Source organism: Triturus cristatus, chromosome 3_2, assembly GCF_964204655.1.
Source record: "Triturus cristatus chromosome 3_2, aTriCri1.1, whole genome shotgun sequence".
NCBI lineage: Eukaryota > Metazoa > Chordata > Amphibia > Caudata > Salamandridae > Triturus > Triturus cristatus.
In genome coordinates, this window is record NC_140584.1 from 217,195,698 (window position 1) to 217,208,565 (window position 12,868).

The window sequence follows — 12,868 nt, forward strand, 5'->3', positions numbered from 1 at the left end:
GCTAGGCTTATCTCAGAGACAGTGTGTGAAGCATTTATGACCATACACAGTAACACAGTGAAGAACACTACAAAGTGACACAACACAAGTAGTTATAAAAAATAAGTATCTTTAAATATAGACTTAACACAAGACCAATAACTGTAAAAATCCACAATACTAGAAAAATAGGGTTACTCCTAAAAGGCTGCAAAAATAGTTCAAGGTGTGCAAAGAGGAATTCAGTTCAAGGCAGTGGTCTCTGCGACCCTTTTACTCACAAGGTACCTGGATTCTGTAGCAAAGCAACCAAAATGTCGCTAAGGAGTTGTAGCGATGATTTTCCTCACGCCAACCAGCGATGCGTTGAATCCTTGCCGCAAGGGAGGATGATGCGCTGATTTGTGTGCAGGACAAAGCGACCAACTTATGCACGCTAAGCCGGCGATGCGATAAAATCCTTGCCGCGAAGAGAGGATGATGCGCCGAGCCTGTTGCGTGCACGATCTTGTTGCGATGAAAGAAAATGGCGCTCCGCGAGGGAGCGACGATCCTGATGCAATGCGATGAAAATGGCGAATGCTCTGCGATGTCGTGAAGCGATGAACTCGATGCGATGATCTGTGGTTAGCGAGTGCTTTGAGGCCCTCAAACATGCAATGCGATAATCTTCAGGTTAGCGAGCATTTGGCAGCCCGCAGACAGGTGATGCGATGATCTCCGGTAGCGAGCACTCGTGGCAGCAGCGCGGCAATTTTCCTTATGCTCTTCAGTTGCAGCGGCTCGCTAACGGGCGTTAGCGACGATTTTCAGCACTCTCTTCTCCACAGTAGAACTAGAGGCCCTGGAACTCACAGGAGCCTCACCTGCAGATAGAAATCCTCGCTGGGAGGAAACAGGAGGCTGGTGGTGGAGTCTGCTGTGCCTGAGACTCCTGCAGGAGGCTAGCTCTCTTCTAGCCCTTGGGTGACGGCTGTAGCAAAAATAAAAGTTCGTTCAAAGTCCTTTTCCTCTTCTTTCAAGTCCAGTAGTAACCACTGCAGGCCAGTCCAAGAAACAGCACACAAGCACAAGGACAGTCCTCTCCTGCAGATTCCTTCAGTTACACGGACAGAGGTTCTTCTTGTTGTCCAGGAGCAATACAAATTATAGTGGTTTGGGCACAGATATTTACACCCCAAAAGTCTTTGTTCTCAGGAGCTACAAGTCACTGAACCCAGCCAGAACCAGTTCTGCCCAGCCCTGGAGCACTTTGTTTACCAGGCTGCATCCTTCCTTTCAGAAAGAGGGGCTCTGCCATCAGACGCACAGTGAGAGGTGGAGCCAGGATTCACCTTGCCAGGCACAGCCCCATTCAGGTCCAGGACCTACCCCTTCCCATACTCCAATGCAGATCTCTCTATTCAACCCAGGTCTGACTCAGCCTGCCCTGTCCCTCCAAAACCAGATAGCCAATACACATAACAGCAGAGCACCGTGGAAGGCTTAGGCAAGAAAATACCTACTTTCTAAAAGTGGTATTTTCAAATACAGAATATAAAAATGAACTTCACTAAAATATGTATTTTAATATTCTGAGCTCAGGCATACTAAATTTGTTTTTCTACCATGTTCTTGGGGTCAGTTAGGACTATAGAATGTAATAGCCAATCCTCCCATTCTGGCCTATGGAGAACAGGTAGCCTTACAGTAGTGAAAAACGAAATTGGGTGTAATTCACTACCAGGACATGCTACACACATCAGAGCATGTCCTACCTTACACATACAATGCACCCTACCATAGGGGTGGCTTACATGATGCCAAGGGAAGGTTCAGGGGCTGGGAAGTGGGTGCACTTCACAGCCCAGATGGCAGTTCTGCAGTGTAAGGTCTGAGACACATGTTACAAGCTGCTTCTGTGGGTGGCGCAAACCAGCGCTGCAGTCCCACCAGCAGCATTTGGTTTACCAGCCCTGGGCACACACAGGCCACGCTACTAGGGACAAACAGGTAAACCAAATAAGCCAATCATGGATATACCAATTCACATGTCATCTTTACACAGGGAGCAATCGCGCTGTGGCACTGAATGACAGTGGCACAGCGCCCAGAGCATCTATTACCAGCAAAAACAGAAGAGACAACAGCGAAAAATGGAAGGGAGACCCACGCCAATGGTGCCAGGTCTAACAGTATTATGGCTATTTTGTTAAAGGAAAAAGAGTACTGGTCTTGGCAGAGATGAGATGAGAGGAAGATAGATGTGAAGCAAGCTGTGGGAGCAAAGAAACTTCTGACAACGCTGAACATTTCCCACGAAGAATTGGCCAAGGTCTTGAATTTCTCAGTAGAGCAGGAGGTACAAATCATTCTAATCAGTAACCCTGGGCGTAGTTCGCGAAGTAGCACTTCGCGAAGCTACGCAAAGTGAAGTTCGCACTACGCGAGCTACGCGTAGCACTTCGCGAACTGCGTAGTACCTTGTTCGCACTGTGCCAGATGTCGTTTTCAGTGATTGCACAGTGCGGACAAGCAACCGGCACTGTGCAATCATTGAAAATGGCATCTTGCACAGTGCGAGCTGTAGTTTTCTGCTGCTCGAGTAGATTTTTACTCGAGCTTCAGCTTTCCCAACGCGAACTGGTAGTTTCTCATCGCGAGCGGTCGCGAGCATACGCGACCACTCGCAATGAGAAACCTGACCTCCTCGCGTTGGGAATCTCGCCGGGAGGTTTATTTTCCATGCTTGCGATCGCCAACCTGAAGTTGCTGATCGCGAACAAGGAAAAAGTCTCGCTAGGATGTCATTTTGCTTGCTCGCGGTCGCCAACTTGACGTTGAAGACCGCGAGCAAGCAAAAAATGACCGCAGCACTACGCAACACTACTCTACGCGTGTTCGCACTGTGCTACGTGCAGTTCGCATAGTGCGAAGTAGCGCGAACTTCGCAAACTACGCGAGCGTAGCGTAGTGCTTTGCCCAGGCTTACTAATCAGATTGTGGTATTTCCGCTTTATAGCTCTGTTGCAGGGGACATAGGAAAAACACCATTGGAGTTCTAGGGCCTTGCAATGATGAATAACTTTTGTTAATTTTGCTGAATACCAATGAGTTGAGGAAGAAATGCAGTGTGAATTTTTTTTTTAAATGGAATGGTCTCATCAAGGTTATTTATGATCTAATTATTGAAGGCCACATCTGAATTTGAAGGAAGAGGTAAACCTGGGGGCCTAACTTTACAAAAGGATAGACCCAGATGAGAGGAGGGATTAGTCTTTATTGAAGGCAGACTAGAGGACGTGTAAAAGATAAGGGGGAACAAGGTGATATGACCAGGCTAAGGGCATGCAAACTATCATATAGTGATTAGTGGCAGCTTTTAAGTGCTGGTAGAGATCTTTTTAAATCTGTTGTTTTTAGTTTCCTTTTAAAAATGCATACAGTAATATTGTGGGAAGGGTGTGGAGGGCTACTAATGTTACTGAGTTATGTGTGGGTTTTTCTGCATTTTTGCACTTCTGATTCCACCACAGAGGCACCATTGTAGTCACACACACTCTAGTGGCTGGATGCGGGACGGGTTTTAAGTGCTGGTACAGATCTTTTTATACCTGTTGTTTTTAGTTTTCTTTTAAATGTTTCTTACTGTGATCCCATCCCCAGGACCACATATATTTTTCCAAAAAGTGTACCCTGTGAGGAACATTAGAGTATTGAAGAGAGCAAGGTCAAGTGGAGAGCCCTGTTGAGTGAACCCCCTGTGTAAGGTGTGAGAAAACAGCCGCTGCACTGATCGGGTCAGTACCCATCTGCAGCACACAGTTGATGACTGCTGTATGCAGGACAGGGCCACCGTGAATTGAGCTATGAGCTGTGCTGCACCGATTGGGCTGGAGCTCATGTGTAGTGCCAAGTCAGCAGCCCCATATGCCAGGAAGGGCCACAGTGAAAAAGGCTCTGGTGCCCCAGGCTCCAAGGCATGTTGTCTTTGTTTCCCTGGGTGATGTCATCTCACCCAACAAGGAGACTAGAATGCCTTGTCCCCCAGTCCTGGTCCTCCTCTCCTCCCACTGCCTGTTTGGCTGCATAGAAGATGACAATTTTTAGGGTCTCAAACTTCCCTTCCTATAGTCCATTTCCAGACGGCACATGTGGTTTAGGGTCTGAGTCTTTAATGTTTTCTGTTGGGGTTCTGCTACTTTTGAAGTGTCCACTCATCTGCTCTCACTCTCTCTTGAAGAGCATCTGATCACAGCAGGAGCAGCTCCAAAGCTGATAGTCCCAAAACACAGGCCATGGGAGTGATTAGAGGTCACACCTGGATGTCAGCCACTGTGATATCTGCATCAAAATGTTAGCTCAGGACTCTTCCTTGTCACATCCAACTGAATCAAGGAGCCCCCTTTGAAGTCTTCAGGGGAAGCCTGGCTCTCCGCTCTCCAGTGTGTGCCCCACTCAGCTTACAGGAATCCACCAATGCACAGATCTGTCTGGGGGGATTTATCTACCTCCACATGCTTCACCATGCATGTCTTGGCCTCCCAAAATGGAAACCAGGGTCCTCCATTCAATGTATAATTTGCACGCACACGTACACCCAGTGTACGGATAGAGCAAGCACACACTGCAAAACACTGGATCCTCCATGTACGCTACCACCCATAGGCACTCACACACACAGCACATACACTTACCATGAATGCACTGCACAGCACTGTATCCTTTAAGTATTGTGACGCTCACAGGCACACATATATTCAGCACATACATTTAACAAGCATGCCCTACTGAGCACTGTATCCTTTGCGTATTGTATCACTCCTAGGTACAAATGCACCCCGCATATGCATATGGCTTGCACATACTGCACAGTACTACCACCTTCCTGTATTGTACCTTTCACAGGCACACATACCCCCACAATATGCATCCAGCACACATACACACTGCGGAGCACTACACCATTCATGTATTGCACCATTCACAGGCAAATATACAGCCAGCACATGTATTTAACATGCTCGCACTGCGTAGTACTGCATGATCCTTGCATTCCACCCTTCCCAGGCACATATAAATGCAGCGCAGCTACACCACTACACACCAAGCTGAGGTAAAACAAGGGGTGAGTTAAGCACACAGCAGTGGGTCTTTAACAATGAGAGAGCCAGTTAGCCTCACTCCAGTGACACAGATTAAAAAGGACTTGTTCACTCGTTCTAATCACTACACGGTATTCTGCCACCAACACACTTCTGCTGCATAACTTCTGTTGAAGACATTAGCCTTTCCCCACCATGAGGGTAGTGCTTTGGGTAACCCTCCCCGTTCAACAAGACCGCAATCCTTGAGACAGCCCTCTATCATGGCCCACACTAATGATCTATGTTTGCCTATGCAAAAACAACAAGGTGATGGATAGAATGTTTGCATTAATCTCAGCCACTGTCAATTGCTCTCGATGCATTCCAATCCATTGATTGTTGCCCACCATGCCACCTCAGTTTGAACCCAGTCACATGCATATCAGTCTTGACCCTGCTCCTCCTGGGAACAGTCCAGCTCTAACTGCCAAGCCAGGTCCTCCCGCAACTGGAACACAAGCAACCTAAGATTAGTTTTGCTGTACTTAGAGCTCTTCAGATAGATATAGCTTGGTTCCACTGGCACAGTGAGCCTGGGACCCATGTCTGGACATACTCGGCGCACTTACGGTGGGAAATGCAAAAACAACAATTTGATGGATGGAATGCTTGAATTAATCCCAGCCACTGGAAATTGCTCGGGCCTCATCCCAATCCATCGTTTGTTGCCCACCATGCCATCTCAGTTTGGACCCAGCCATATGCAAATCATTCTTGACCCTGCTCCTCATGTTTGATATGACAACAAAAATTAACATTAGGGTTTCGGACATCAATACAGTGGGGCACTTAGGTCTGGAGTACACGTCCATTACCATGCAGAGAACTTTTCCTTCCCAACAGACGCCCCTCCCAAGTCAAAGTACCCTGAACCAACTTGCAATCTAGAGAGAGTTAGTGGTCAGATTGATAGGAACAGTGGGAAGGTCCATCAGCATTCCTATGGCTCAATCTGGCTCCCTGCTCCACCAAAAAGTCTAACTCTTGCAAATAAGTTTACTGTTGCATATTGGGTCTCTAGTTGGCAGAGGTATGCACCCTGTCCAAGTAGGGACCACCGTTCAAGTCAGGATAAGTCACAACACATTCCCAAATTATCCTGTGCTCACCCTCTAGTAGCTTGTCACTTAACAGGCAGGCTTAACTTAGAAGGCAATGCATAAAATAAACTCCACAGCAGTTTAGAAACATAGAGAATAATTATCTGAGTGAAACCAGGCCACAATGATCAAAATCCATCAATTAGAAGTCGAGATATTGAATGTTGAAGAAATAAATGCAGTAAAGTACTTAGAAGCAGGCAATGCTAAAATGGTTACTTCAGGTCGCGAGGGACTGGTGCAAATCCAAAGTTCAGGCCGACTGCCATGGAGCACAGAATGGTTACAGGGACCCATTTGAGCCCGCTGAACACAGTACCTGAATCCTGGGCTGCAGTCTGTGCGATAAGGCTTTGCGTCATCCTACGTCAGTTCCGGGAGACTGTGAGGTTAGGCTTTGTGAAACTTTGCGTTGTCCGGCATCAGTTTGAGAGAAATCAGCTGTGCGGCAAGGGTTTGGGGGGCTTCGCGCTGTGTTGCTTCGGATTTGGCAGAAATTCAGTGGCAGAACCCACAACTGAGGCCCAGAACTTGGAGGGGGCATCTCAGGCAAGGGTAGGAGTCACAGAAGGCAGAGTCCAGCAGAACCAGCTGAACTGCAGGAAGTCTTTTATACCCCTGAGACTTAAGAAAAGGGAGGCAAGCTAACAAGCCCTTGGACATCACTTTGGAGAGAAGGTAGAGTTTAGCTCTCCTTCCAGCAGAGTCAGAGAACAGCAGGCAGCAGGGCAACAAGCAGGGAAGCAGTCCTTCCAGAAAAACAGTCCATTTGAGTCCTTTGAGCAGCACTGCAATTCTTCTGACAGCCATTCGGTGTAGTTCCAGAAGTCTCTGATTTGGGAGGGTCAGGGACCCAGAAGTGCACTAGCACCCCTTTCAAGACAGTCCTGTCTGCTACGTTATCTATGTGGATCACCCGCCAATTTGTGTGGTGTCAGGTCATTCATAACTCCTTGATGTCCTGTTGTGAGCCCCCTTTATTCCCGTCTGCTCAGGCCAGCCATCAGAATGGAGATTTATGCAGAATGGTGTTAAGCCACCCCTGGCCTTCCTGGGCATGTGGCCATCGGGCATGAATGGGATCTGTCACCCCATCCAGATGAGTATTGGAGACAGGCTAGAGGTCACATAGAGCAAAGTTATGAGCAGAAAAATGCCCACTCTCTGCAGGTTCCATTTCTGCACTAGTAGTGTTAAATCCAACCTTACCAGCAAAGTGAATTCATCACTACTATTCCACACATAGCAAAAATTACAAAGTTACTCTCCTAGGATCAAGAATTACCACTTAGAAGCACGTAAGGGAATTCCCAATGCTGGTCTATGAGGAGAGTAGGCCTCATTGTAGTGATAAATGAACTAGGCTGTTTTTCACTACCTGGACATGTAAAGCATACAAGCACATGCCCTTCTCTTTGCTTACATAGCACCCCGCCCCCTGGGATTCCAACGGCCGCCCTTAGGGGTGATATATATGTAGTAAAAGAGGGAGTTCAGGGATTGGCAAGCAGCTTTACCTGCCAAGTCATAGTGACAGCGAACTGCACATGCAGGCCCTGCCATGGCAGGCCTGAGAGATATGGTTAAGGGGCTATGTAAGTGGGTGACACAATCAGTGCTGCGGGCCCACTAGTAGCACTTAATTTAGAGTCCCTAGGCACCTGCAGTGCAAGTTACAAGGGACTTATAAATAAATTAAACATGCAAATTGGGTCCAATCCAATGTTACCATGCTTTAAGGTAGAGAACACAGGCACTTTAGCACTAGGTAGCAATAATAAAGTGTGCAGAGTCATAGAGCCAGCAAAAATGCGTACAGAAAATGGAGAGAGGCAGGTGAAAAAGTTGGGGGAAGACCCTGCCAATGCTTTCAGGTCTAACATATAGCATCTCAACAACTTGGAATTCTCTCCCTTCATAGCCATGAACCATTTCAGTGACTTATGATCTGTTTGCAACACAAACTTAGTGGCAAACAAATAAAGGAGGTACTTACATAAGGTTCACACTATGGAAAAGCACTCCTTCTGAATAAATGCCCAGTTCTGTTCTCTGGGTAGTGATCTCCTACTAATAAGGCTACTGGATGCTCTCCACCTTTATCATCCAGTTGAGTAAACATCGCTCAAACTCCTTTGTTAGAGGCATCCACCAGTACAATGAAAGGCTGACTGTGGGCAGATGCTTTCAGTACAAGTGCAGTGCATAGCACCTTCTTCAGTTACTCAAATGCTTTCTGATACTCTGCAGTCCATATCCCTTTTTCAGGCTACTTCTTAGTTATCAATGCAGCCAGTGGGGCATTCATACTTCCATAGTTTGATACAAAGTTCCTGTAATACTCAGTGAGACCTAAAAAGACCCTCACTTCAGTCTGGGAAGTAGGCACTTTCCACTCCATCACAGACTGAATCTTGGCATCCAAGTGGCAAATCTTCCCATTCTCCACCTCATGCCCTAGGTAGAATACAGAGAACACTGGTTACCTTGATGGTCATTTTTGCCTGCTGTTGTGTATATAACAGTTGTTCTAAGGGCCTCAGGCGGTCCTGCCATGATTTGCTGAACCCTGCAACATCATCCAGGTAGGCCAAACAGAACTCTTCAAGCTCTGTGTGAACACGATTTACCAGACACTGAAAAGTGACAAGAGCATTCTTCAACCCAAATGACATCAGTTTAAACTGATATATCCCTTCTGGGGTACAGAATGCTGTCTTCTCTTTAGCATTTTGTGACAAAGCAATTTGCCAATATCCACTCTCGGATCGAAGGTGCTCTAGTACTTTGCAATACTTAACCGATCCACAAGCTCATCTGGTCTGGTAATTGGATGGACATTGGTTTTGATTACCTAATTGAGGGCTAGGTAGTCCACATATACCCGCAAATCAATACACCCTAGCATTGGTACTAGAATCACAGGATTAGTGCAAGCGCTATGAGATCTCTCAATCACCCCCAGGTCTAAAATGTTGGCAACTTCCTACAAAATGCATCCTTGAACCCAGTCAGAGAGTACGTACATTCTGACCTTCACTGGCAGATTGTCACCTGTATCTATGTGAACCACACAGACAGGTGTCAACCTTGGAGTCAGCAAAAAGAGGTTGGCAAACCATCCCAACACCTCTCTACATTCTCTCTGCTGCCCAGGCACCTACTCGGGGGCTACCTGAACCCCTTTCACAGTGCCATCCTTCATGTCATTATGCAGCAAGTCATTTCTCTACTTCCCCTGCCATACCCATGACATTCACTGTGTATCCTCTCTGGAGGTTAGGCTTAAGCGTGTTCATATGGAACACCCTCTTGGGTTCCCTCGTGGCACCTGTGTCCACAAAGTACTTTGCCCCAGAAACCTTCTGAACTACCTTGTATGACCTCCTGACCTTCCTGACATACAGTCAGGTCAGCTTTCTGGTCAAACCATTCTTCGTCAGTGCTTGGCTGGCCTGAAGATTTTTTTTGCCTGACTCATGTATTGCATCCTCACCATCCTGAGGCCAATCACATAGTCCACCACATCCTTTTGGTGGAGACTCTGAGGTTTCGTCCCATCCTTCTCAGACTAAGGTGAGTGGGCTCCATATTAAGTGTCCATTCACAAGCCCAAAGGGACCGAACCCTACCCCCTACTGTGGAATCTCTAGCTATGCAAGCAAAAGACATGTCGGGAGAAGATCCCACTTCCCCCTGAGGTTCTCTAGCAGGCTTCCCACCATGCTCTTTAGGGGTGGGAGGTGAACTCCGCTCCGCTTGCGGAGTTTGCTTAGTTTTGCCTATTCTGCGCAGAGTTCTGAAAAACTCTGTGAAGTGGCACAGAGTTTTTCCTCTCAACATTAAGTTGATGAGCGAGGTAAATCATACTCTAGACCACTTCTGGGCAAGATTTCTCAACACAGCCAGTCATGGCAGGTCACTACCGCTCGTGTTCAGAAACCTGCGACTCGCTTTGAGGAAGCTACTGCTCAAGTAGAACATCTACTCGAGCAGCAGAAAGAAGCAGTGGCCTTTTGCGATGCGTGTGGTGCTGCTTGCACTGATTTTACCACGCCATACAAACTCCCTGTGCTAAAAATCAGCACAAGTAGCACAACTTACCGCACTCTGCCACCTGTAGAACTCCATAGAGTGCAGCAAACTTTTTTGAGCACTTTGCAGAGTTCTCCATAAACTCCATGAAGGCCTAATGCTCTTCAGCATCTTGTTAAACCATTGGTTTGGGGGTGGTATTCCATGAAGAAGTGGTATGTCATATCAGTTTGCTCCCACACCTCTCTATTGTGAGAGGAGAAGAAGATGGTTCCCCTGGTCAGAAATTACCGTCCTTGGAAATCTGACTCCCAGAAAGACGCCCAGGAGAGCTCTTGCTACCACCCTTGTAGTCTTACTCCTCAGAGGTACAGTTTCAGGGTACCTGGCGGCGTGAACAACCACAACCAAACTATAATTGCTCCCTGAATGTGAGGGGGTGGGGTTGAATGGACCAACTTTGTCTATCTCCACCCACTAATTGGAACACCTACACTCGGAAAAGGCCCTAGTAGTGTCTTGGTCAATGCTCCTGTTTTACCCCTCATCTGACAAGTGTGACAGGTTTTAGAGAAGCACTCTTTGTCTTTGCCGATCCCTGTTCAATTCAACAGAGGGTCCAAACTATCCTGGATTTTTACTAATCCCCAAGTGTCCTGCTAATGGCACTTCACGGGCCAATTACAACAGGAAGTTCCTGTGCACTAATTAAATCACTAGCCTCTTGCTAGTTCCTGGTTCAGGATTTACTGGCTCACTATAAATTAGGCCACCTTCCCAGCTACCTTAATGTTACCCGACCACCCCTTTGCTGTTCTAATCCTGCGCTTTTTGCCAAAGTCTCAAAAGCAAAGGGCACAACTCCTTTGCACTAAAGAAATCTTTCTAGGTCAGATCACTTGCTGGACACTGAATGCGTCCCAGCCTCCAGCCACTGGTCCACTTCAGGAGCCTCATCCCCTCCTCCCTCTGGAGCAGAAGAGATGACTTTCACAGCCATTGCCTTCTCAGAGTCTGCCCTTTCCTGCAAACTACCTTGTTCTGGTACCTGAAAATCAGGAATGATCCCAGTCCCTATCTGAGACTGATGTGCAGTCTGTGCTCTGGTCCACACAGGTGATGTTATCCGGGCCATAAAGGCTTCTTGTCCTGGCATCAAGCCAGGAGCAATCAAATAATTTCCCAAGAGATTGACAGGACTGGTAAATTTAAATCTCGACTTGGGGTTCTTCAGTCACTCTCTGGTCTAAAAAACAAGAGATAGATTTATTGCGCATTAAAGAGACACAGTATTATTTCTAGAAGGCCTCTTCAATCGTTTACTAACTATGCTCATTTCAGTTCTCGGCGGTATTCCAAGAAGGCGGCTGCCATCTGTGCCGTTCCAAGTCAGCACTCTAGTGTTTTGCCCCCAGTTGAAGATTAGTGTACTTCTCACGCGCGTTCTAGGCGTGCTGTGCACTTCAACTGTAGATTCATGGTGTGAAGCAGTGTTTCGTTTTGCGTATGAGTAATTCTGAAGAAGTTTCCTCAGGAGAGTCGTGTTTTCGATATTATCGCTGCTCTGCCTGACTTGTTTGAGTGTTGGTAGCATTTCTTGTGAATATACTTTTGAGTTCCAGGCTCCAGGTATTTAGACAATGCAACATTTTCCTGAGACTGTTGAGTTCCTTTATTTTTGGAAGCTGTAATCCGTGAATTTTCAAAGAGGAATCCAGAACCGCAAGTAAATCCTTAGCATATCCTTCAATGAGGTGAACAGTACCTCTCTGCGTCGGGGAGTCTCTAAAAGAAAGTAAATTCTGGAGTTGCAGAGAAATTTGAGTGAATTTAATTAGAGGCAGTAGTGAGTTTGAGAACAGCTTTACAGGCTACACAGAATACCATTTTAAAACAGATTAATTAAGGAAGTTTGGTCACGGCGCAGTTAATACAACTTCCTAAGAACATATTGGAGAAGATAATTAAACTGTTTAGTGAGTTTTCTGCGCATTAGTACACTTGTCTATATACACTTGACTCAACGCTACAGTAGATATAAATATATATATATTTGTACTTTCCTTCTTTATTTGCATCCAACATCTGTCAGAGAAAAAAGAGAGAAAAGCAAAAAGACTTTTAACAAGAAGGAATACAATAATTTAATGCTGCATGTAGGAGCGCAGTAGTAGCAGTGCGTATTGAAAAGATCTATACTTTAAGTAGGTCTTGTCTCAATCTAACAAGACTAAAGAGAGCAGCTAATCCACTGTGTTCTAAAGGTCATTAAGTTCCGTGGGAGGAGGCGGTTGGGAGTATTGAGAGGGCGTTAGTGTTAGAAGTAGTAAACTCTGTTCTTGTATTTACAGGTGTTCGTGAGAATCCTTGCAGGGTTTCCAGGGAGGTGAACACAGCAGTGGCAGCCTCTCTTGTTTTTCTCATTCCCCCTTCCCCCTCTCTACTGTGAGTGAATATATTTACTGGCAGTGGAGTCTGGGATTTGGGACTTGCTCTTCTGCTCCCTTGGAAGCCAAGTTACGAGGTGCGTGGTACTTGACAGAGATACATAGCACCTTGCCCGGATATTATGGATACCTTGCTATTGAGCTCAATCTAAACTCTGGCAAGGGGGCACTCCATGCCCTC